General features: G+C 41.1%; 1 protein-coding gene across 3 annotated transcripts in view; it reads left to right on the forward strand.

The window, feature by feature from the left end:
- Positions 1–27652, forward strand: part of ISLR2 (immunoglobulin superfamily containing leucine rich repeat 2) — a 52244-nt gene that overhangs the window by 3370 nt on the left and 21222 nt on the right. The window contains exon 1 of one of the 3 annotated variants that reach the window (XM_040343010.1): positions 20142–20349. The exons of 1 other annotated variant lie outside the window; for it this stretch is intronic. The gene's annotated coding sequence lies outside the window, so the exon portion shown is untranslated. Of the gene's footprint in view, positions 1–20141; positions 20350–22897; positions 23165–27652 lie in introns of those variants that run through there. One more of the 3 variants, XM_040343011.1, reaches the window with a different exon arrangement.

The raw sequence follows: 27652 nt of genomic DNA on the forward strand, positions 1-27652 counted from the left end.
CTCCTCAGGAATTTCCTGTCACTTCGGCCAAATACGAACGTTGATTTGACCAAGCAGAAAAACAAACTAACTTTCTTAGAACCTTCTTTTCCTTAGAAATTTTGATCAAAACTCTACTCTATGGTCAGCTTTAGACTGGACACTAATAGTCACTCCTGAAGAAGTTGAAACGATCTCAATGAAACCTGGTCAGGTAGTCTTCCACCAGTGTTGCCATTGTAGCAGGAATGTATTTCACAACAGAGAGTAAAATGATATTAATAAGTTATATTTGTACTACAAGATAATATTGAATAAGACATGAGCTGGGAGGTGTACCAGTTTTTCTATTTTACAGCATCTTTTTTATGATATTCATTTATAAAGATATTAATTTTTGAATATGTCCCACTTATCATATTTAACCACTTCCATACCAGGCACTTACGCACCTTCTTGCCCAAGCCAATTTTCAGCTTTCAGCGCTGTCGCACTTTGAATGACAATTGAGCGGTCATGCTACACTGTACCCAAACAATTTTTTTATAATTTTGTTCCCACAAATAGAGCTTTCTTTTGGTGGTATTTGATCACCTCTGCAATTTTTTTTTTAGCGCAACAACTAAAAAAAGACCAAAAATGTTGAAAAAAATAAAGGACTAGATTCAGGTAGGGGGACGTAAATTTGTGCGGTTGTAGCGTATGTTATTTACGCTACGCCGCCGCAATTTAGAGAGGCAAGTGCAGTATTCACAAAGCACAAAGCAAAGCACTTGCTCCGTAAGTTGCGGCAGCGTAGCGTAAATCTGCCGGTGTAAGCGCGCCAAATTCAAATTGTCCAGAGGTAGGCGTGTTTTATGTAAATAAAACATGACCCCACCTCACGAACGGCGCATGAGCCGGCCGTGAACGTATCCCAGTGCGCATGCTCCTAATCACGTCGCAAATAGTCAATGCTTTCGACGTGAACGTAATTTACGGAAAGCCCTATTCGCGAACGACTTACGCAAACGACGTAAAATTTACAAAATTTGACGCGGGAACGACGTCCATACTTAACATTGGCTATGCCTCATATAGCAGGAGTAACGTTACGCCGAAAAAAGCCTTAAGCAAACGACGTAAAAAAAATCCGCCGGGCGCACGTACGTTTCTGAATCGGCGTATCCAGCTCATTTGCATATTCTACGCTGAAATCGACAGAAGCGTCACCTAGTGGCCAGCGTAAATATGCACCCTAAGATACGACGGCTTAGGAGACTTACGCTGCTCGTATCTTAGCCTAATTTAAGCGTATCTGGTTTCCAGAATACGCTTAAATTTACGAAGGCGTAGATTCAGAGTTACGACGGCATATCTACTGATACGCCGGCGTAACTGTCTCTAAATCTAGCCCAAAGTTTTAATTTTTTTCTGTTAATTTTTTTTGTAAATAAGTAAGTTTTCTACTTTGTTTACGGGCACCGATGAAGTGGGACTGATGGGCACAATGAGGAGGCACTGAAGGGCACCGGTGAGGCGGCACTGATGGACACTGATAGGCGGCACTGATAGGTGGCGCTGGCACTCATAGGCGGCACTGATGGGCACTCATAGGCGGCACTGATGGGCGCTCATGGGTGGCACTTATGGGTGTCACTGATGGGTACTTATGGGTGGCACAGATGGGCACTGATAGGTGGGCACTTGGCATGGATGGGCACTGAGAGGTGGCACTGATGGACACTGAGGGGTGGCACTGATGAACACTGAGGGGTGGCACTAATGGACACTGAGGGGTGGCACTGATGGCATTGCTGGGCATCACTTGTGCCCATGTTGCCAGTCAGTGCCCATTTGTGGGCACTGATTGGCATCTATTCTCTTTCATTTATTTATTTTTTACTGCCCTTTTTTTTTTAATGCCCTTCCCTGGTGGTCCATTGGAGGCTCTTTACCGAGATTGGAGATGCAGGGTGTCAGAATGACACCCCGCATCACCGTTCGCCGCGCTACGCTCCCCCACAGGCGCACGCCGGCATGAAATCCTGCAGGACGTCAATAGTCCAGTCAGGATTTCACAACCACTTCCCGGACGTCAATTGTCTATTGACCAGGCGGGAAGTGGTTAAAGTTGCAACTATTAAATGGGTATATTGGTACTTGTATTTGAGTATTTAAGGATTTGGATTCATATTTGTTTTTATGTCAGGATATCGTTATAATAGGATATATAAACCATATATTTAATGTTGAATGATCAAACATTCCCATAGACAATCTTAAACCTTGGGGACAGCCTTCCCAGAAGAGTTGAAGCTGTTATTGCTGCCAAGGGTGGGCCAACTCAATATTGAACCCTACGGACTAAGACTGGGATGCCATTAAAGTTCAGGGGCGTGTAAAGGCAGGTGTACCAATACTTTTGGTAATATAGTGTACATCCCAGAGAACATCCATTGAGCACAATGATATTCCCCCTTGTGAATGTAATGTATGTAAAAGTGAGCATTATTGTGGCAGGAGATTGAACAGCGCTCATACTTGCCTTCTGTGTAAACTGCACTTTAGTAAATCATCCCAGCAGTGTCCAATGACAGAAATCTATACTGTTTTACACACTATTGATTTCATGTGCCACCAATTTGGAATGACAAACTGCTCTTAGTGGAAATGAATTAGAACATAGATAACAAAGACTGTACATTTCTTTGTTAAGTGTACAACCTTAATGATTCTTAAAGGGCACCTGTTGCTTACATGTAGTGGAAAAAGCCACTGTGATCTAAAAATTGGCCTATCAAAGCTTACCTATGGCCAGAACTTTTTTTTCTGGTTTTGGATAAAATGGTTCTGGACTAGAACATCTGTCAGTTGTTTATTGCTGTCTATGTTTTCACAGGGGGGATTTACCCTCCATATTTATCCTACTGTCCATTGAGGGAGGGAGAATAAAAACGTTTTATTTGTGGCTACAATGGGAATAGAAGGGAACTCTTTAAATGGGGATCCATGTTCTGAGGACAACAGTCTAGACCTAGCCTGATTTTTTCCATTCCATCTGCAGGCTGAGCAAATATAATCTACCAGATTCTAAATAGCACTGATGGAAGAATCTCCCACTGCAGCTATTGTATTTTGACAGCCACCACCACCGACTGTCAGAATACCCAAACTGTGCCTACAGCCGTTATTTGCCTGATAATTTTCCGCCCATCTCCTTCAATCTTCCAGTTGAAGGATGCTAAGCAAAGTGGTGCCAACAGGGCCACCCACTGATCGAATTTCATCCGGTTCTTTAACCACTTGCCGCCCGCCATATAGCAAAATGACGGCGGCAATGTGGTTTCAATATCCTGACTGGACGTCATATGACGCGGCGATCGTTGTTGCGGGGTGTCAGTCTGACAACCAGCAACACCTTTCTAGGTAAAGAGTCTCCGACGGAGACTCTTTACCACATGATCAGCCGTGTCCAATCACGGCTGATCACGATGTAAACGGCTTTTCCTCACTCGCGTCTGTTATCAGCGCAGCCCCCCCGAGGATGCCCACACTGGACCACCAGGGAAGCCACTAGACCACAAGGGATGCCCACCACAGGTATGCCACCCTAGACCACCAGGGATGACGATCAGAAATGAATAATGGATGCCAATCAGTGCCCACAATGGGCATCACTGATTGTCAGGCATTATTGTTTGGCACTGATTGGCATCCATTAGTACAACACATTGCAGTACATTAGTGCCACCTATCAGTGCCCATCTATGCCCATCTGTGCCACCTATCAGTGCCCATCCATGCCGCCTATCAGTGCCCATCCGTGCTGCCTATCAGTGCCCATGCGTGCCACCTATCAGTGCCCATCCGTGCAACCTATCAGTGCCCATATTAGTGCCCATCAATGCCACCTCATCAGTGTCACCTCATTGGTGTCACCTCTCCGGTGCCTATCAGTGCCCGTCAGTGCAGTACCATCAGTGCCCATCAGTGAAGGAGAAAACTTACTTATTTACAATGTTTTGTAACTGAAACAAAAAAAAAAAACGTTTTATTTTTCAAAATTTTCGGTCATTTTTGTGGTTAAGAACCAGACAAAATTTGCTTAGTGTATGGCTAGCTTACCAAGGATTTATTTGAATTTTGTATAAAATTCCTTGGGTCGGATTCAGATACAATGGTGTATCTGTCCGGCCCGCGTAACGTATCTCCGATACGTTGCGCCGCTCTAACTTTGGGAGCAAGTTCTTTATTCAGAAAGAACTTGCGCCCTTAGTTACGGCGGCGTAACATATGTGTTGCGGCGTAAGGCCGCGTAATTCAAATGGGGATGCAGGGGGCGTGTTTTATTTCAATCTAACTTGACCCCGCGCTTTTGACGTATTATTTGAACGGCGCATGAGCCGTCCGTAAAATATCCCAGTGTGCATTGCTCTAAATGACGTCGCAAGGATGTCATTGCTTTCGACGTGAACGTAAATTACGTCCAGCCGTATTTGCGAACGACTTATGCAAACGACGTAAAATTTCAAATCTCGGCGCGGGAACGACGGCCATACTTAACATTAGCTACCCCTCATATAGCAGGGGTAACTATACGCCGGAAAAAGCCGAACGCAAACGACGTAAAAAAAAAGCGCCGGGCGGTCGTTCGTTTCTGAATCGGCGTAAATCCTCATTTGCATATTCCTTGCGTAAAAATACGGAAGCGCCACCTAGCGGCCAGCCTGGAATTGCAGCCTAAGACACTTACAGCTTTCGGATCTTAGGGATATCTATGCGTAACTGATTCTCTGAATCAGTCGCATAGATACGACCGTCATATCTCTTTCTGAATCCGGCCCCTTATATTTACTTTTGAGTCTACAGAAAATAAAGTTAAGGTAAATCTCCCCATTGGAACACAGATTGCAAAAGAAAAAACAGTTTTTATCTATTCCCTACTCTATAAAAAAAGTTGGAATATATATATATATATATATACAGTTGTGTTCAAAATTATTCAACCCCCCAATGCTGTAAAGGGTTTTAGGGAATTTAGTGTACATTTGTAATTGTATTCAGAATGAAATCCTACAAGGACTTCTTAAAGATCCATATGCAACTAAAATGACATCAATTGGTTTTGTAATACAGTAGTAAATGTTTATTTTGTGAATTCTTCATTTACACAATTATTCAACCCCTTAAAGACTACCACTCTGAAGAACAGAGGTTCATTGAAGTGTTTTCAATCAGGTATTGAAAACACCTGTGGATGTCAGGGAGCAGAAATAAAGCCTAATAAGCACCAATCAGGCAGCTTTAAAATGACTGTGATACTCAGCTCCTTCTAGACATTTACTGGTGTGGTTACAAACATGGTGAAGTCAAGAGAATGGTCCGGGAAGACAAGAGAAGAGGTGATTACTCTTCACAGGAAGGGCAATGGCTATAAGAAGATTGCAAAGATGTTAAACATACCAAGAGACACCATAGGAAGCAACATTCGCAAATTCAAGCCAAAGGGCACTGTTGAAATGCTACCTGGTCGTGGCAGAAAGAAGATGCTGACTTCGACTGCTGAGCACTACCTGAAGCGTAGAGTGGAGAAAAGTCCCCTTGTGACTGCTAAGGAACTGAGAAAATATTTGTCAGATGTGGGTACTGAGGTTTCTGCTCAGACAATACGGCGCACACCTTGCGTAATGAAGGCCTCCATGCCAGAACTCCCAGGCGCACCCCCTTGCTGTCTCCAAAGAATAAGAAGAGTCGACTGCAGTATGCAAAAATCATGTGGACAAACCACAGAAGTTTTGGGATTGTGTTCTGTGGACTGATGAAACAAAATTAGAAGTGTTTGGGCCCATGGATCAACGCTATGTTTGGAGGAGGAAGAACAAGGCCTATGATGAAAAGAACACATTGCCTACTGTGAAGCATGGCGGGGGGTCAATCATGCTTTGGGGCTGTTTTGCTTCTGCAGGTACAGGGAAGCTTCAGCGTGTGCAAGGTACCATGAATTCTCTTCAGTACCAGGAGATAGTGGATAACAATGTAATGCAGTCCGTCACAAACCTGAGGCTTGGGAGACGTTGGACCTTTCAACAGGACAATGATCCCAAGCATACCTCCAAGTCCACTAGAGCATGGTTGCAGATTAAAGGCTGGAACATTTTGGAGTGGCCATCGCAGTCACCAGACTTCAATCCGATTGAGAGCCTCTGGTGTGACTTAAAGAAAGCAGTTGCAGTGCGCAAGCCTAAGAATGTGACTGAACTGGAGGCTTTTGCCCATGACGAATGGGCGAAGATACCCGTAGATCGCTGCAAGACACTTGTGTCAAGCTATGCTTCAAGTTTAAAAGCTGTTATAACTGTAAAAGGATGTTGTACTAAGTACTAAGATTGAATGTCACTTGGGGGTTGAATAAAACTGATAATGATGCGAGCACAGAAAAGACATTTGTGGTTATTTCATTATAAATGTTATGTTATATTTGTCTGCCCTACACGTGCCTCTTTGATTTAATTGTAAGCAGGATGACAGGATGATCAAAATCAATGTCAAACTGGGCAAAACAATCAATTCAGTGGGGGTTGAATCATTTTGAATACAACTGTGTGTATATATATATATATATATATATATATATATATATATATATATACTAATAATAACCAAGTGAAAGTAGGATTCAAGATAATCTGATATCACAATACAACATTTTTTTTTTGGAATTTATGATTGATATCACTGTTGTCTTTATATCAGTTATAGTGATCATTGTACCCATCTCTCATGGAGTGACTTCCGGGTATCGCGGCTCTGGTGCTGTCACTGGCCGGAACCGCAATGACGTCACTCATGCGCGCATGCGCACAGGAGCCGCCAGTCACGGCACGATCGCCTTTAGAAACGGCACGCTTGCTGTTTCTAAAGGTTTCCACAGTGTGCCTGCGCCGTTGTCTATGGCACATGCGTCGTAGAAATCGGTGCCCAGTCTTTCTTGCACCTACAGGTAAGCCTTAATCTAGGCTTACCTGTAGGTACAAGTGGTCTGTAAGGGTTTACAACCACTTTAAAATCTCACAATAAAATATAAAGTTGAACAGACACAAAAAAAAATTTGAAAGATTTTCCTTTAGTACCACAAAGGATATAAATCCACTTTATGTGCACCAAATACCTTTGAAATCCCAGATATTACCTTTTTAAAGGTACCAGTGACATTATTAATGTGCTAGACATAGCCTGTGCAGAGAGCAGAACTGTGGGAGGGGCCTTGCAGGCTCCATTTTCACAGTAATCCGTGCATTTTTATAGCACTTTTCGCTGTGAAAATGACAATGGTCCCAAAAATGTGTCAAAAGTGTCCGATGTGCCCACCATAATGTCGCAGTCACGAAAGAAATCGCTGATCGCCGCCATTACTAGTAAAAAAAATGCCATAAAACTATCCCCTATTTTGTAGACACTATAACTTTTGCGCAAGCCAATAAATAAAGGCTTATTGCGATTTTTTTTCTACCAAAAATAAGCAGAAGAATACATATCGGCCTAAACTGAGGAAAAACATTTTTTTTCAAAATTGTCGCTCTATCTTTGTTTATAGCACAAAAAATAAAAACCGCAGAGGTGATCAAATAGCACCAAAAGAAAGCTCTATTTGTGGGAAAAAAAAAAACACCAATTTTGTTTGGGAGCCACGTCGCACGACCGCGCAATTGTCAGTTAAAGCGACGCAGTGCCGAATCTCAAAAAGGGGCCAGGTCCTTAACCTGCATATTGGTCCGGGTCTTAAAGCGGGGGTTCACCCAAAAAAAAAATATTACATCTAGCAGAGCCAGCATAGTAAGGACATTTACTTTCGGCGTTTTTTTTTTTTTTCTCCGTACATACCTTTATATTCTGTTTCTGTCCAGGGCTTCCGGGTTCCGATGACTGCGGGACTGGGCGTTCCTATCCTTCCGTTCGATGATTGAAGGCTTGTGAAACAGGTGACCTGTCGCACAACGCGCGTCACCAGATGTCAGGAAATAGCCGAGCTGCGAGTCACCACTATACGGCGCCTGCGCAGTCAGCTCTACACGGCGGGCGCAGGCGCTGTATAGTGCCGACTCGCAGCTCGGCTATTTCCGGAAATCTGGTGACGCGCGTTGTGCGACAGGTCACCTGTTTCACAAGCGGTCAATCATCGAACCGAAGGATAGGAACGCCCAGTCCCGCAGTCATCGGAACCCTGAGGCAGGGATAGGAACGCCCAGTCCCGGAGTCATCAGAACGCGTAAGCCCTGGACCAAATCAGAATATAAAGGTAAGTACGGAGAAAAAAAAAAAACCCTGCCGAAAGTATATGCCCTTACTATGCTGCCTCTAGTGTTAAAAATTAGTTTTTAGGGTGAACCTCTGCTTTAAGTAGTTAAAGCGGAGTTCCACCTAAAAATGGAACTTCCGCTAAACCCACTCCTCGCCCCCTTACATATCACATTTGGCATGTAATTTTTTTGGGGGGGGAGTGGGGGCTTCAGGAGAAGGGGACTTCCTGTCCCACTTCCTCCTTCCGCCGAGGGGCTGGAAAGGCGATTAGCTTAATCGCCTTTTCACAGCCCCTCCCTGTAGGCGAGCGCCTGTCCAATCGGACGGCGCCGCGCTGCTTGCGCATGCGCAGTGCCGCTCGCGCATGCGCAGTGGGTGCCCGGCCGTGAAGCCGAAAGCTGTCACTGCCGGGTGCCCACACTAGGAATGAAGACGCCTGGAGCCGTGGAGCAGGTAAGTGTCTGTTTATTAAAAGCCAGCAGCTACACTTTTTGTAGCTGCTGACTTTTAATAAGCTTAAAAAATGTCTGGAAAACCCCTTTAAGAGCCCTTTCACACTGCTAACGCCTGAAAAACGCTGGTAAAGCGCTGCTTAAACTAGCGTTTTTTTCAAGCACTAGCAGGGTGCTTTTAACCTCCGCTAGTAGCCAAATAAAGGGTTAAAAGCGCTGCTGCCAAGGCGCTTTGCAGGCGCTTCCCATTGATTTCAATGGGAAGGGTCGCTTTAGGAGCAGTGTATTCAACGCTCCTAAAGCGTTTCAAAGAAGCTGCTTGCAGGACTTTTTTTGACGCCCTGCCAGCGCAGCGCCTCATTGTGAAAGCACTCTGCCTTTTACATTGGGTTTGCAGATGAGGCTTCTTTCAGGCGCTTTTTTTAATGCTAAAGCACCTGAAAAACGGAAAGGGGTCTTAGTGAAGTAGCGCGATTTCAAAGTAGCATCAATGTGAACCAAGGCTAACAAAGGGCTGGGGTTGCCAGTAACATTTTCGACATAATATGACCAATATTTGAACAATGTAATTGATCTTTTCACAGTGTCTTCCTTGCTTTCCTACAGATGCAGTGCTGCCATTCATGTCTTCATCTCTTACAGTTCTTATACATTTGTATGTGTTCAACTTTGCGTCTTTTCATGGTGTCCTTCTTCCTTTCACTTCTATCCTTCTCATCACAGCCCAGATTATTCAGGTGTGAAGACAGAGTACATTGCTCAGTCCCAGGTTCCCCTAAGCTGACGGAAGAGTAGACAGTTTGCAGATATCGGTTTATTTTCTGCATGAGGGGAGTGCACATAAATACATGTACAGTATATCATGCACGGTTCTCAGTGAAGTGTGGCGATGACACAATTGTGTACCATATGCACGCCGCCTTCTCAATGCAGCATATTGATGGATGATTACACAGAGAAAAATAAGCTTTCTGACTATTATAAAAGAGCGTGTACATAATAATGCTTCTTGTCAGGGATAGTGGTGATTATATATTAAAAGTAGAGAAAACAAATTATGTTGTCATTTCTGGGCGTAGTGCGTGTAAGTAACACTGATAGCTAGATTCAGAAAGATTTACGCCGGCGTATCAGTAGATACGCCGACGTAACTCTGAGTCTGCGCCGTCGTAAGTTTAAGTGTATTCTCAAACTGACATACACTTAAACCTAGCTAAGATACGACAGCCTGCGCCGTCGTATTATTAGGGTGCAATATTTAGGCTGGCCGCTAGGTGGCGTTTCCGTTGAGTTCGGCGTAGAATATGTAAATGCATAGCTATGCCGATTCACGAACGTACGTGTGCCTGTCGCAGTAAAGATAAGCCGTTTACGTAAGGCGTTTTCCGGCGTAAAGTTATTCCATCAAATAGCTGGCCTAGTCAATGTTAAGTATGGCCGTCGTTCCCGCGTCGAAATTTGAAAATTTTACATTGTTTGCGTAAGTCGTCCGTGAATAGGGCTGGACGTAATTTACGCTCACGTCGAAACCAATACGTCCTTGCGGAGTACTTTGGAGCAATGCACACTGGGATATGTACACGGACGTCAATCACATCGGGTCACCCCCCATTGACATAAAACACGCCCCCTCATCCTCATTTGAATTAGGCGCGCTTACGCCAGCCCCATTTACGCTACGCCACCGTAATTTAGGAGGCAAGTACTTTGTGAATACAGTACTTGCCTCTCTGACTTAAGGCGGCGTAGCGTAAATACGATACGCTACGCCGCCTTAAAGATGCAGCGCCCTACTTGAATCTGGCTATGAGACTAGTCTGGAAAGGGACAAACAAATGCATAATGCCACACTGAGCTGCTTAGTCGTGCTGTGCGATGTAGCAGCGGGTGCTTGTGTACAATACCAGAGCTGTACTAACTACTCCTTTAAATGTATAACACGGTGCTGTGAATTGGAACTGGGCTTGTCTGACTCAATGCAGCATCTATCCACAGATGTTTTATATGGGCATGCAGATATTGGGTTATGTTATTTGTCAGTTTAAAAAAAATTGATCTTTCATGGTTTTATGTAGTAGCATTTGATACGATGTCATCTACAGCATCACTATACTGTATAAATTGTAACTCACATACACATAGGTGTGCGCACAGGGTGTGCTGGGTGTGCCTGGGCACACCCTAATCACCCCATGTACATTAACATTATCCAGGTGGGTGGTTTGGGGTGCCAGTGGCCAGTGTAAATGCCCCCATTATATTAAAGGCTAGGTTCAACTATAGGAACACACTACACTCGTATTTAAAGTGTAGCATAATATGCTCCCAATCACCTGTCTCCCACCATCAGAGCCTCCTCATGTGGCAGCAGGTGGCGTACATGTGTGTTTGAGCTTTGGGGTGCATACCCAAATGCAATAGGCTGCGCACACCGATTGCACATACACAATTTCTACTGTCACATGGGCTTTTACAGAAATGTTGTATCTGTTGGATTAATCTTTCATATTATTAGAACAAACCCTCAATCAAAAACAATAATTAGACATATGCAAATGAACGTGAATAATTATTTTATAGGCCAAAAAAATCTCTGAGCCAGATTCACAGAAGAAATACGCCGGAGTATCTACTGATACTCTGGCGTATTTTCAAATTTGCCGCGTCGTATCTTTAGTTTGAATCCTCAAACCAAGATACGACGGCTTCTGGCTTCGATCTGACAGGCGTACGGCTTCGTACGCCTTCGGATCGTAGGTGTAATACTTCAGCGCCCGCTGGGTGGAGTTTGCGTTGTTTTCCGCTTCGGGTATGCTAATTAGCTGTTTACGGCGATTCACGAAAGGTATGCGCGGCCGTCGCATTCTCTTACGTCGTCGCTAGTCGGCTTTTCCCGGTGCATAGTTAAAGCTGGTATTTCGTGGCCTATCTTTAGACTTGCCATGTTAAAGTATGGCCGTCGTTCCCGCGTCGAATTTCAATTTTTTTTTTTTCGGAAGTCGTCCGTGAATAGGAAAGGATGTAACTCACGTCGACGTTCAAAAAATGACATCGGTGCGACGTCATTTCGCGCAAAGCATGGCGGGAAATTTCAAAACGGAGCATGCGCAGTACATTCGGCGCGGGAACGCGCCTAATTTAAATGATACACGCCCCATTTGAATTAGGCGGGCTTGCGCCGGACGGATTTATGCTACGCCGCTGCAAGTTTACAGGCAAGTGCTTTGTCCATAAAACTTGCGGCGGTGTAACGTAAATGCAATACGTTACGCCGCCGGAATTCTGTGTGAATCTGGCCCCTAGTATCTATGACCAGGATCATGGGGGAACTTATACAAATGCCAGTCATGAATGAAGGAAATGGTTTTCAGAAAGCTAAACCTAAAAAGGTCTAGCTTTACCTAAGGGCCTAATTTTCAGCGAGGTTGGGTTATATTCTTAATCCTTTAGTTATATAAGAATGCTGTCGTTTATAGAATTATTGTTTTTTCCATATGTTATGCTACGTGTTTTTTCTCTCTCTCCTCTCTCTCAAGCTCTCTCCCTTTCTCTGTTGCTCTTTCGCATGGACGATTTCATGGCAGCGACATGATGGGAAACAGTCAAGCTATTTATAAAGTAATCCCTTGTATGAAATGCTCTCAGCCACCAACCAGGGACAATCATAGTCAGTTTTATTTTTATTATAGAGGCCTCAGGTGCAGAAAACTGAATATTCACTGTCAAATACTTATTGTAATTTTACTTCTCTGATTAACTCCATGGCAGCATATGATTGGATGTCTCTACCCTTGCTCACCTAATTCTGAGGCTGATCCAGGTCATGCGTTCTCTAATTATCCTACTCGACAAACAGGGAGGGGTCTTTTGCTTCCATGGATTTAATTAGGTAAGGAAATTTAAAGGGAGTTTTTCCTGGCTAACACCATGGCACCATATGATTGGGAAATAGCTCACCAAAATGGTATTACAAGGGCTGTCTTGAAAGATAAGTCATTAAAGTGGTTCTAAAGGCTGAAGGTTTTTAACCTTCATGTAGGGGCGGACTGACAACTCATGGGGGCCCCGGGCAATAGGAAATTATGGGGCCCCTTGGCAATAGGAGATTATGGGGCCCCCGGGCAATAGGAGATTATGGGGCCCCGGGCAATGCAAGATTATGAGCCCCCCGGGCAATAGGAGATTATGGGGCCCCCCGGCAATAAGAGATTTTGGGGCACCCAGGCAATAGGAGATTATGGGGCCCCCGGGCAACAGGAGATTATGGGGCACCCCGGCAACAGGAGATTATGGGGCCCCCGGGCAATAGGAGATTTTGGGGCCCCACAGTATACACACACAAATACAGACACACAGTATACACACACAGTACACACACACACACACACACAGAATACACATAAACACACTGAGAAGGTACCGGAGAGGCGGGGCAGCTATAATCTTGGGATTTTTAGACCAAAAGGATGTTGGTAAGGGACATTTCAGGGACCGATGTAAAAAAAAACACAGATTTGTGACATACTGTCCCTGGTTTTATTAAGGCTGGCAACCCTGATGGGGCCCCCTAGTGGCAAGGGGCCCTCGGGCAGTGCCCGAGTGCACGAATGGTCAGTCCGCCCCTGCCTTCATGCATTCTATGCATTAAGGTAAAAAAACCTTCAGTATGCAGCCCCCCCCCAAATACATACCTGAGCCCAATCTTGATCCAGTGATGTGCATTGGAGCTGCTGCTTCCCCGGCTTGTGCCTCCTCAATGGCTTAGAGACATCAACGGGAGTCATAGGCTGTTGGCTTTGGCTGTCAATCACAGCCAGTGAGGAGGGACCAGTGTGTGGGGATCTTATGGACACAGAGCAGGGCTCGGGAGCAAACATCCATAAGTGGCCAATAGCAAGTGACTTGCTAGATGGGTGTACCCGGGTCCCACTGGTTTCCACCAGTTCTGTGCTGATGGCACTACTGGATATCTTCCGATGTCGAAGGAGGTGCAAGCCTTATATGTCTTTCATCTGCTTCATTAAAGTTTTTTCTGAAGGTAGATTCTGTGCCGTAAGGTAAAAAAATCATCTGCATGCAGCTTCCCCCGCAGCCCCCTCTAAATACATACCTGAGCCCAATCCAGCAATACCCGAGGCTCTCTTGGGGCTCTCGCTCCTCATTGTCTCAGATACAGCAGCAGAAGCCATTGGCTCCCACTGCTGTTAATCAAAGCCAGTGAGAAGGGTGTGGAGGGAGGGTTGGGGCAGAGTTCTGCTCTGTGTGTCATAGACATATGGAGTGTCATAGACACACAGAGTCGGGCTTGGGAGCAAGCACACACAAGTTCCCCCATAGCAAGGGGCTTGGGGCACTTGGTGGGGGGGGGGGGGTGGAGCCAGATACACAAATCCTAGAAGAGGAGGAACAGGGCTGCTCTGTGCAAAAATAAATTTCACTGAGCAGGCAAGTATAACATGTTTGTTGTTTTTAATAAAATGGGAGCCTTTAGTGTCACTTTAATGAACAGGACTGAGAGTGATTAAATACAGACTGGCAAGCAAGTTCAAAACATGTAGGTCAAAGATACCTTCCCTGATGTCTAAGATACGGCACCCTCTTAAATCAGAACCTAACTGTATCTGAGCTCCTGAAAATTTAAAACACTATTTAATTCCTTTTTATTATTCAAAGCAAACTCTTCCATCCATCCATGTCTCCATATGTTATTTAGCATTCACTTTGAAAAACACCCCTCTACCCTAATATTTCTAGACGTGGCCATCTCTAGAAAATTGTTGTCTGCTGGGACTGGAAGTACCCACCCCTTTAGATAATAAAGTTTTGACATAAGTTTTAGAGAACTTGTCATTTCAGCACAATCAGAAACTTGAAATATGAATGAATTTTCAGGTGTGGCTTGAGGAGCTTTTGAGGAGAGTACGAGACGGTGGTTGCCCAGACATGTTGAAAGAGGAGTAAAGAGGCACCCATAAGACATGGGTGGGCACAGTCCCCAAAAGACTCAGAAGCATATTTGCTTTCTGAAAAGAAGCTCTTTGCTGACTACTTTTGTATACATTGGGGTAGATCCACAACAAAGAAATTACGCCGGCGTAATTTCAAATTTTGTGCGTCGTATCTTTGTTTTGGTATCCACCAAACAAGATCTAAGGCCCTTTTCACACTACAAAATAAATCCGTTTTAATAATCCGTATTAAAATCCGTCAGATAATGTTAAAAAACGGAAGTTATACTTCCTTTTTTAAAATATCATTAAAGTCTATGGGATTTTTTTATGTTCCGTAAAGATCCGTAATAGTCCGTTATAACGTACGTACGTTAGTTATAACGGAATATGTGACGGGTCTTGCACTATTTTTTGTCCATTTTTTGTCCGTTGCAAGTAACGGATATATTAACGTCCGTTATATTTTAACATTGAAGTCTATGGTGCACAGACGTTAGTAAATGTCTCCGTAAATGTCCGTTATGTTAACGGACGTTAATTTTACTGAGCATGCTCAGTAAAGACTTCTGGAGCTGGACTTCAAGAAAGGGTGAAATGGTTTTTATTAACGGACGTTAGAAAGGAATGATATAACGGATGTATACGGATATATACGGATAAACATTATCCGTTTTCAATAAAGGAAGAATGGTAAAATATTTATCCGTATGTATCCGTTATTAAATCCGTTAATAAACGTCCGTTAATAGGTGTAATACGGATATTATAAAATGGACATACAATCCATAGTGTGAAAGAAGCCTAAGATGCAATTTTCCGGCAGCCGCTGGGTGGCGTTTTAGCCGTTTTCCACGTCGAGTATGCAAATTAGCTATTTCCGACGATCCACGAACGTACGAGCGGCCGTTGCATTCTTTTATGTAGTTTCCGTTTGTCTTTTTCCGGTGTATAGTTAAAGCTGCTATCTGGTGGCGTACTCAATGTTAAGTATGGCCGTCGTTCCCATGTATAATTTTGAAAATTTTACGTTGTTTGCGTAAGTCGTCCGTGAATGGGGCTGGACGCCATTTACGTTCACGTCGAAAACAATGACATCCTTGCGACGTCATTTGGAGCAATGCACCCTGGGAGTTTTGACGGACGCAGGACGCGCTTCATTTAACTTACGGCGCAAATTCTTTCAGGATTCAAAGAAAAGCAAAGTAAGTTACAGCGGCGTAGCGTATCTCACATACGCTGCGCTCACGCAGATGTATGTTGATCTGCCCCATTGACTTCATTTCCAGTTCTTCCATGAGCTCCTGACAGGGACTGTCAGAGTGTACCTCTCTGGAGTGATCTAAACTACACTTTACCGGGATAAATGGTCCCTGTGCAAGGTGGAAGAAAATTCCTTTAACTAATCTTGAACAACTTGCTTTGCGAGCAAAAACACTTTAAGTGGTTAAGAGAGACTGACATTCCAAGATTAAAATGCCAGTGTCAAAGTCAGTAGCTCCCGCCAGGTACTAACCTGCACAGGTGCAAAATATCCACAAGAGGAACCTCAGGACAAAGGGATATGCTGCTATCATTAAAGATCCCTGTCATTCAGGGATACTTAGAAAGATTAAATGGCCTACTTGACGGGTGATATCACTGTGTGGTGAGCGCTGTGGATGGGCCATCACTGAGCATATGTGTTTGAGGGGAGTCTATGGCAACAACCTAGAAAATGAAGACACATGCTCAGGAGAGTAACATGGACATCTTCTGTGCATGTGCGGGCCAACACAGAGGTGTCCACCCACTTGGCCTACCCCCAAAATGACTCTAGAACACAGGAAGTATTCTGGAAACCATGACCCCTAAACACAGGGAAGCATAACAGGAAAATGAATTATTGGGCAGCACAATGGGCAGGATCTACCTAAAAGAGAAGCAAATGGAAATGTTAACTTACATAGAGAACAACAAGGCAGATAACAGCAAGATAAAATAAGAGACCTAAAGGCAACAAACAGAAGTTTGTAGTCAAAAAGCCAAGGTTTCACCCCAGGCACAGACCGTTGCCAGCCAAATGAGCCTTACTTGAGGTCCAGAAATGGGCCTTCACCTGGGGAGCAACAAGATGGAAGGCTGCAACTTTTTCCCAGTAAGGTAATGGGAGCTGCTTGTACATCACATCTCATTAGGTCCCATGAAGAGGACAAAAAAAAATGCATGGCCTGGGTCAGCTTCAGATGTATTGGAGGGGGGGGGGGTTCTATGAGATAGTAGCAAGAGCAGAGATGCCCAAATGCATGCTACCATGGTGTTAATCAGAAAAAAGTGTGTCTCCACACAAATGTATTCATAAGAAATCACATATACACAGCATGAATTTTGAGGTTCCCATGGATTTTAAAAGGTGTGGACATCCATATGTGGACATTTTCAGATAATCTTTCTCAAAGGGACAAGGATAAGCTAGAAACCTTGTCAAATTGCTTTTTTGTTAACCCAAGATAAGCCAGCAGTAGACTTGCCACATGCTCCACTCCAGGAGTCAAGTCCTGGTGTAAAAAGTGTGGGAACTCCCACCCAAGATCCACTCCCCCACCAAAAAAAAGAAATTATACGCTCATATGCATAATTACTAAACGGCATGTTTTTTTTTTTTCCGATTCACTGTACCTTAGTAATCTTTTATGCTACTGGCCGCTTCCTGTATATGGAATCATCGGGTATTGTCCGCACACTATTCCTCGATCGAGGAAGTGATGGAATACCCGCACACTACCCGATGAATCCATATACAGGAAGCGGCCAGTAACATAAAGGATTTCTAAGGTTCGCCTGCCCCTGACAGTGACTCGAGCTGGGCATCGCCGCTTAGTGAAGGATTGGCTCGGGCGGCTCGGCTGCTCTAGTCCTGCAAAGGGAACTGCGTTCCTGCTGTGAAAAAAGTGTAGGAACTCCGTTCCCACGCGTTCCCGCAGGACTTGAGCCCTGCTCCACCCCTTCTTCCTCCATTGCGAAAAACATAATGATTATGTGAGATAGGCATGCCTGTTTGACATTGTAAATTCATTGGATTGGATTTGTGCATTAGTCTGTTAATTGATCTAATATCTAATTTTAGCTTGATCAGTAATGAAGAATAAATCAATATAAGATTTAAAGTGTTGTCTTTTTCCAGTCGTAAACACGCTCTTAAGGTAACCAGTCTGAATTTACAATCATTGTGTTCTGTCTGTAGATAGAAACATGCACACTTTCCTGCCAGGGTTGAAATTGGACCATTGACCTGGGCCCCCAGGTCCACAGGGCCTCTGTGCTTCCTATACTTCACATCTAACCTCAGATTTTGCTGTAAATTTCATTGGTGGCAACCAGGTGCTTCCTCCAGTACCATCTGCCCCCCTGTTTATCTAATATTACATTAAATGACAGCAGAGGTGGAGTGGTGTGATCAAGCACCCAGCTTCTGATTGACAACTTGGGCAGCTAATCCAAAACCAGGGTTGGGTTTACACCACTCCACCCTCAATGTAAATTGACAAATACTTTGTGTATGTACCGGTAGGTATATTGTTTTTAAAATGTAATTGCAATTGTATAATATAATTTAGTTCCATAGGTTACCAATGGATATCATTTATACTGCTGTCATAGATTTGACTATGGCACAACTGTTTCTGTTAATATGGAACCACTCAACCGCTGGTAACATTGCACTGGTAAAAAGACAATAATTCAAGTTTATGGATTATGGCTGTAACTGTACTTGGGAATGTAGATCTAGAATGATGATGCAGGTTTTTAGACCTGGTGACATTTGCCTAGTGCCCCATCTTAGTTAAAATTGGTCTAGTGTATTCCTTAATTGAGCTTTAAAAAAAAAATATATATATTTTTTTTTTTTGCCATCCCTACTCTTTCTCAAATTGAAAATAATTTTAAATATGTATTAAAAATACATAAAAAATATAAAAAATAAAATTATTAAAAATTATTTTAAATATGTATTAAAAATACCAAAAAAATATTAAAAATAAAAGTATTAAAAATTATTTTAAATATGTATTAAAAATACAAAAAAAATATTAAAAATAAAAGTATTAAAAATTATTTTAAATATGTATTAAAAATACCCAAAAAATATTAAAAATAAAAGTATTAAAAATTATTTTAAATACGTATCAAAAATACATATTTCCTGTGAAAAAAAATACATAAAAAATATTTAAAATAATAGTATTACAAATAATTTTAAATATGTATTTAAAGCATAGCACAAGAAGTGGCATCACCGGAGACTGCGTTCATCTATTTGTAGCAATACATCCTGCAGAGAGAGCTGCAGATACAATGTGCAGTTACAAGAAATGTATATACTGTACATTATATATCTTGTAAGTCTTACATCTTGTAAGTGATCTGCCCATAGAATTTGCTTTACATACCTAATACTACATACCTGTACATGTATCGAGCACGGACATTATAGGCACATATTCAGCTACGAGTAAGCATCACAGGATGCGAAACATGTCAGCTCTTTTTTCCTAATCCACTTCTTGGTTGACTGCATGAATTTTGGCTGTTTTTTCCATTTGAATTTTTTTTTTTTTTTCATGTTTTGAATAAAGACATCGTTTTTTGTGGAGTGCGGCGATCCAGGATTTTTCTTTCATCTCATACTGTATATCATACTATAATATATTCTTTAAACTTTAGAGTTATTCCATGAAGCATATTCCAAATTTTCTCAAGCGAGACTATATGTATATAATGTAAGGCCACCCTTATGTCAGTTAATCTAACCGCTTTTCTATTGCAGTATGTGTGTAGGCATTGTTTATATTAAACTGAGTGGAAAATACTAAAGAAAGGGTGGAGAGCAGGAAAGCGAGCGAGCCATTTATGTATATTCATATGCACACACACACATGGGCACATGCTCACACTGCCTATTTTACTTGTCTCGGGAGTATTCAAAGCTGTCGAGAAATTAAAATCTGGTTACAAAATCAATTATTTATATCATTTCCTGGAAGGAATGATGAATAAGATTGAATTAACCTTTCAATGCCAGATAACTCAGAACAATATGACTGTATATATAATCTTTACTTTGATTATATAGAATGGGATCTGTGTAGCATGCATGACCTTTCTAGGATTAACCTTTTAAATACCAGACAGCTGTCTATAATCTATATATTGGATATACAGTATAGACATCTATGTAACATGCATTCCCACTCTGTTGCTCTGGAGCTATTTGCATTCAATTAGAATGACAGGGATGTGGACCTGAAATGAGAAGGGAGAGGTACATAGCAAGGCTGCAGAGGGAGGGGTACAGACACATGCATAGGGAGGGAGGTGTATAGTGCAGGGACACACTGATGTGTCATTAATGTTTCATTCCATTTGCTGGAGGGGGGGGGGGGGGGGGCTCCTGCAGCTTTAGCCCACTCACTATCTACAGTACTTTGGGTGGGGTGTGGGAGTGGTATCAGAACGGCGCACAGTTTATTCATGGGAAGAAGAAAGACTCTAGAAAAACCTACTTTTTTCCTTATTTTTTTGCAACCTGAAGCCAATGAGACCCCCAAATCCTTTTAGCATGCCTGTCCCATTTGCTTTATGAAGTTTTAAACTTTGGATACCCTGTTTGACTGGACGCCTGCCACACATCTTAGAGGCAGATTCAGGAGGTAAGACACTGCTCTCTAGGAAAGCAGCATTCTACAGGGCTTGGTGTGTGTGTGCTTGAATGCATGATGTCCTTGCAGCTAGCTGCCAGCTGAATGTAGATGTGTGTATTCAGTAGAGCTTATACACTATACATTCTTATGTCCTGCAGACTCAATAAAGCTTTAAAGAAACATGTGCATGTCATCTTTATGCAGCTATTTGTTGAGGCTGTCTGGGATTAGCTGGGTTCATTTAGTGAGCCAAAGCAACATAGAACCAGGGTGCATGGAAGAAGTAATCAGTGTGAATGTGTGCAGGATAGATAGTGATCTGAACAGTAATATTAAGAGGGATTAAACTGGTAGGATCGGGTTAGCAGCTGCAGGACCTGATTTTTATCACTGAATGTATCCTCGAAGGAGATTTTTACTTCCAACAAAAGCAACACGTTGAGGCTTTGACAATGTGCTCCTTCAAGTGGCGGAGAATTAATCAGCGAGAATTTATTGCAGCACTGTGGACAGCTCCTGATGAATTCAATGAGCCTCTACCGCTTTATTCCTCCCATAGGAGAGAGTCCGGTTTGTGCTTTATGGCTGGCTACATTCACTTAAACATATGGGTCTTCCATGTGTACTACCGCTATACGTACCTAGGAATTTTCATCGAAATTATTTTAACGTTTCATTAGCCTACCTATCTGTTTTTATCAATCTACTTATTTCCCTATCTATAGTTCAGCCTATCTATCAATTTATATATTTTACATTTTACAGGATTTACATGGCACCAATAGTTTGGGCAGAGCTTCTCAAAATAAAGGGAGACAGTAGAGTTTTAATAAAATGTAAACAAAACTGGGTTAGTAGGAGAGAGAGAGCTTACAATATCTATCTATCTATCTATCTATCTATCTATCTATCTATCTATCTATCTATCTATCTATCTATCTATCTATATTCTTTTCTGTAGGTTTATAAAGATATGAAAAATGTGTCTAGCTGTCTAAGCCTGTTTGTATGACCTTCTAACTATCCTTCTATCCATCTACTCATTCCAGTCTATCTATCTATCTATCTATCTATCTATCTATCTATCTATCTATCTATCTATCTATCTATCTATCTATCTATCTATCTATCTTTATCTTCTTTTCTGTAGGTTTATTTAAAAAGAATGATAATTCTAACTAGTTGTCTATGTATGGCTGTCTGTGTGTATGTCCTTCTAACCATCCTTCTATCCACTTACGCATTCAAATCTATCTATCTATCTATCTATCTATCTATCTATCTATCTATCTATCTATCTATCTATCTATCTATCTATCTACCTATCTTCTTCTTTTCTGTAGATTTATAAAGATATGAAACTGTTGTTTAGCTGTCAATGCTTGTTTGTACATTCTCTAACTATCCTTCTATCCATCTACTAATTACTTATTCAGGTCTATCTATCTATCTATCTATCTATCTATCTATCTATCTATCTATCTATCTATCTATCTATCTGTCTTTCATTTTTCCTTTTCTGTAGGTTTATTAAGAGATTATGACAATTCTGTCTAGTTGTCTATGTATGGCTGTCTGTATGTGTGTCCTTCTAACCATTCTTCTATCCATCTAGACATTCAGGTCTGTCTATCCATCTATCTATCTATCTATCTATCTATCTATCTATCTATCTATCTATCTATCTATCTACCTTCTTCTTTTCTGTAGGTTTATAAAGATATAAAAATGTTGTTTAGCTGTCTATGCTTGTTTGTACGTCCTTCTAACTACCCTTATATTCATCTACTCATTCAGTCTATCTATCTATCTATCTATCTATCTATCTATCTATCTATCTATCTATCTATCTATCTATCTATCTATCTGACTGTCTTACATTTTTCCTTTTCTGTAGGTTTATTAAGAGATTATGATAATTCTGTCTAGTTGTCTATGTATGGCTGTCTGTATGTATGTCCTAACCATTCCCCTATCCATCTACACATTCAGGTCTATCTATCTATCTATCTATCTATCTATCTATCTATCTATCTATCTATCTATCTATCTATCTATCTCTAGGTGTATAATGAGATTTTGTATCCGCCTAATCTATCTTTCTATCTGTCAAGATGCATGTAAAAGGTGACCTTTTTTATACAAATATCTACTCAATTATCCCCCTTTAGTTTCTGAGCTCCCTCCCGATCCCCCTCTGCTCCTCTGTTCTCCCTGTGTATGTTTAATGCATGTGTAATGCTCCAGCATGTCTACATTAGTCTATGTGCCCTCCCAGCATGGGACCCACTGGGCCATTCAGACAAGGGACAGACTAAATGTGTCTTCTAACCAGCTCTCTTTGTGGCTGCAGTATTTAAGGTTAATTTAGCAAATGACGGGGACAGGACATGAATGATGGAAAGATTTATTAAAAAATAAAAAATAAAGGATTAAGGAAAAAAAACAAATTTCTTGCAAGCCCAGCCACTTGATCATATTTGAACAGTTTCTTACTTTTATTTCAATTAAATGGACATTCATGTGGTCTCTCTAGGGATGCAGGGAAGTCATCAGTGAAGTGACATTTACTAGAGGCAAAAAACTGAGGGCAAATTGCAGAAGAGAAGAAATGGGAAATTATATCAACAGGAGGGGACAGAAGAAAGTAAAATGGGAGGTATGACTAGCTTTATCCTGAGGGCAAGCAAGAGGGAGACATTCAGAACAGAATAAGCGTAAAAGTAACAATATCGTCAAATAAAACATATCTAGAAAAACTGTATATCTGAGGAGAAGGTGATCAGTGAAGAGTAAAACCAGTGAATCGCCATCCCAACCAATGGTGAGCTGAAATGTCTATGACAATGTCTGGAAAGTCAATAAAATGGTTTCTAATTATGACCATAGGTGGGGGCAGGGGGGACTATAGGTTTAGGAAATGGAAAGTTGGAAACCTATGTCATTGAATTGCTGAAATCTCATTGCATAGCTTGTCCCAAGGTCAAAGAGGACAATGTGCGAATGTAGGAAATTCACAAAAAGGTACATGCCCCAATAAATGGATTGGTTGACCTATATTATATAGATAATAGATACTCTGTCAATGCATTAAACATATGTGCTATAAAAGCAATTTTTAATTGTTTGTAAAATACATAATGTGCCCATTTATAAATGATTCTTCATGCATGCATGTACAGAATACCCACAGTATATATGAATAATACAAGAATGTCCATAGCAAATGTGTGTGTGTTTATATATGTATACGTACATATATATACGTACGTACATATATATATATTTATTACAATTTATGTGCTTCAGTGGGAAAATATATTTTTCTAAATATACCTGCAGATTTTCCATTTGATGGCACATTTTATATGTAGTTATGCTAAATACTGTATATACAGTATATATTTTTAACATAATAATATATTTTAGATATGTGTAAAAAGATGGACACTTAATCCCATATTAAACGTGTTATTTAGCTTTGCCAAATGACTGCTGACAAAAAAAGACCAAAAATAAAATTGTAAATATATACTGTGTGTGTGTGTATGTATGTGTATATTAATATATAGATATCTATATATCTAAATATATATATATATATATATCTAAATATATATATATATATATATATATATATATATATATATATATATATATATATATATATATATATATATATATATATATATATATATATATAAAATATATTGTTGAAAGCATTAAAATATAATGCCAGTTTTTTTTTTTAAAGAAGGAACTATTAAAATGTTTTGCCTTTATGAAAGAGCAGTTATAATGCTCTGCCAAATTTTTAAAGAACTCTGTAAAACCAGGATGCTAAGGGACCTGGAGCTGGCCCATCTTTTTAAGATTTCCTTCACTGCCAGCAAATAAACAATATCATTTGATGATATGCTGCAATATCCTAGCAGACTTTAAAGTAATATAAGTTTATTCTAAAATATAAATATAATACTACGTCCAAACAGGAAACTACTCCCCAACTCCAATTTATTCCAAAATCTCTTTATTTTTGTGCAATGAAACAGCCCATGTTGGAGACTGGAAGCAGATGTTTGTAATATCTAATCTGTATTTCGACAAAACATTATTTGTAGCATTCATTTTCAATTATTTATCTGTTAGTTCTGAGCAAACTGTACAACATGTTTACAGCTCTTGCACGGTGTCCTCGACATCTTGCACATATGGAAAAATGGCGCTCCATTTTTTTCTTCATTGTGTTGCATTGCTTTGTCTAACATCTCAAGCTTTGCATTTAACTTTTTCATTTTTTGAACCCTTTCCTTCCCTATGTGTAAATACCAAAATATTTGTAAAAAAATTAGCTCATAAATAATATGATAATTATATCACAACTTTGATTATTTTAAAATTCTTAATTGGTATATTACTTATATCAAAATAACACTGTGGTGTGTTTAGCATAAATGTTTATATACAATTTTTACTTATTTTAAATGAATGAATATATATATATATATATATATATATATATATATATATATATATATATATATATACATACATATCTATAGATATAGATATATATCTATATAGATAGATATATATCTATAGATATATATAGAAATATATAATACATATATATATATTAAAAGGTGAAAAGCACAAATAGAACATAAATAGGCATGTATAGAAAAAAAAACACATATATGGCATCTACATATATCTACACACGCACACACACACACACACACACACAGTTTTAAAATAACACTTATGCTACTTTGTACTTAACATATTTAGAGTTAGAATGTTAAAAAAGGTCCAACATAAATATTTTTTAAATATATACAATTATATATATATATATATATATATAAAAATTATTTTTTGTTTTTCATTCTAAATATGTTAACTATGAGTGTTCTTTTCAAATGTTGGCCTCCGTAGCCCAAATGTGGGATTTTGCTAAAAGAGAAGCTCATGTATTAGGAACATATTTTTAGCATCCATAGAAGAGTAAAGTAGCAGTGCATGGCTGTGTTCAAGGTGAGATGCTCTGCATGAGCTTCCATTAAAGATGAACAGTGATTACACGGCCGATAAGCTGCAGACAGCCAGGACAAGATAATAGAGACACTTCTCTCGGTGACAGAGCCCTTCCATGTGCCCTGTTCTTTGTAGCATAGAGGGATTAGCAGTGCATGTGGGATGGAGGGGGGGAGCAGCTATTGTTCTCATGAAAGCACACATTCTACAGGCACCTGTTGTCCTGAACTGTCCTCTACAGGGCAGAAGATGCCAACAGAGAAATGCAAAACAATTCATAAAAAATGAAGGGCATAATATACCTATTGGTTTATATATGGCACTATAATTTATAGCATATAGTCATAGCTGGACCAAACATGCATACACTAATACTATTACTAGGAGTCATTTTCACCCTAGTTTATATTAGGCATCTCAGAAGATTTCGTAGATTTGTATATTAGTTCCCTTATTCTTGACTAGGCGTTTGAAGTAAACACAGCCTCACATGGAAAATTGTTCCTTTAGGGTCCCTTCACACTTCTGTGCTTCCTTCAGGCAAAACGCACAGTCTCACTGCAGGGAGTCCACAGCTCAGGTCCAATATCAATCTAGTTCTTCACATCACGGCATAGAAGAACAGTGAAGTTTTAGAAAATCCTAACATTGCCATTGTAATGTAGTTTTTGGCAGAGCATTTCTGCTCAGGGATGGATGGAGTCTTCTATAAATTTGTTTAGCATATAAAAGATTAGAACATCTTTTGCTATTAAAAAAAACTCATGATGGAGACAAAAGAGGCATTCAGAAAAAAAAAATGCATAAAATGCAAAGCATGTAACAACATATGTTGAAAACACATAAAATGTCTTTTAGACACACAGGTGTAAGTGGGCCCTGAAGACAACCTGTGCTTAGAGAAATATAGGCCCAGATTCACGTAGGGAGTGCGTATTTGTGAGCGGGTGTAACGTATCCTATTTACGCTACGCCTCCGCAACTTTGACAGGCAAGTGCAGTATTCTCAAAGCAAAGTTGCGGCGGCGTAGCGTAAATAGGCCTGCGTAATCCCGCCTAATTCAAATATGGAACATGTGGGCGTGTTTTATGGTAATGTATTGTGACCCCACGTAAATTACGCTTTTTACGAAAGGGGGAAACGCCGTCCGTGAAAGTATCCCAGTGCGCATGCTCCAAATTAACCCGCAAAAAGCCAATGCTTTCGACGTGAACATAAATGACGCACAGCCCTATTCGCGAATGACTTATGCAAACAACGTAATCGACGGAAAATTTGACGCTGGCCCGACGTCCATACTTAACATTGGCTGCGCCTCATATAGCAGGGGTATCTTTACGCCGGAAAAAGCCTAACGTAAACGGCGTATCTGTAATGCGACGGCCGGACGTAGGTTTGTGAATTGGCGTATCTAGCTGATTTACATATTCTAGGCGTAAATCAGCGTACACGCCCCTAGCGGCCAGCGTAAATATGCAGTTAAGATACGACGGTGTAGGCGACTTACGCTGGTCGTATCTTAGAAAAATTCTGGCGTATCTGTTTCTTTGAATCAGGCTCCAAGATATGATGCCTCAGACTCAGAGATACGACGGCATATCTGGAGATACGCCGTCGTATCTCCTACGTTAATCTGGGCCATAGTTGCCATTGATGAACACTTGAAAATCCTAGTTCCAGCTTTATTAATCAGAGAATATTTTCATGCTGACTAAAAGACATTAAAGGGATTGTAAAGGTTGTTTTATATTTTCTAAAAAGGTTCCTTTAACCGCTTGAGGACCGCCGCACGCAGATATACATCTGCAGAATGGCACGGTTGGGCACAAGGGCGTACATGTACGTCCCCTTTAAGTGCCCAGCTATGGGTCGCGCAGCTCGCGACCCGGTCCTCAGCTCCGTGACCGTCCCTGCAGGAACCATGGACCCGATCGTCACAAAGAGAAAGAACGGGGAGAGGTAAGTGTAAACAAACCTCTCCCCGTGCTTCCTAGTGAGACTGACACTGATCGTCTGTTCCCTGTCATAGGGAACAACGATCAGTGACGTCACGCGCCCAGTCACGCCCCCCACAGTGAGAACACTCCCTTAGGGCATACTTAACCCCTACAGAGTCCCCTCCAGGTTAACCCCTTCACTGCCAGTGTAATTTTTTCAGTAACCAGTGCATTTTTCTAGCACTGTTCGCTGTAAAAATGACAATGGTCCCAAAATAGTGTCAAAAGTGTCCGATGTGTCCGCCATAATGTCGCAGTCACGATAAAAATCGATGAT

Source organism: Rana temporaria, chromosome 3, assembly GCF_905171775.1.
Source record: "Rana temporaria chromosome 3, aRanTem1.1, whole genome shotgun sequence".
NCBI lineage: Eukaryota > Metazoa > Chordata > Amphibia > Anura > Ranidae > Rana > Rana temporaria.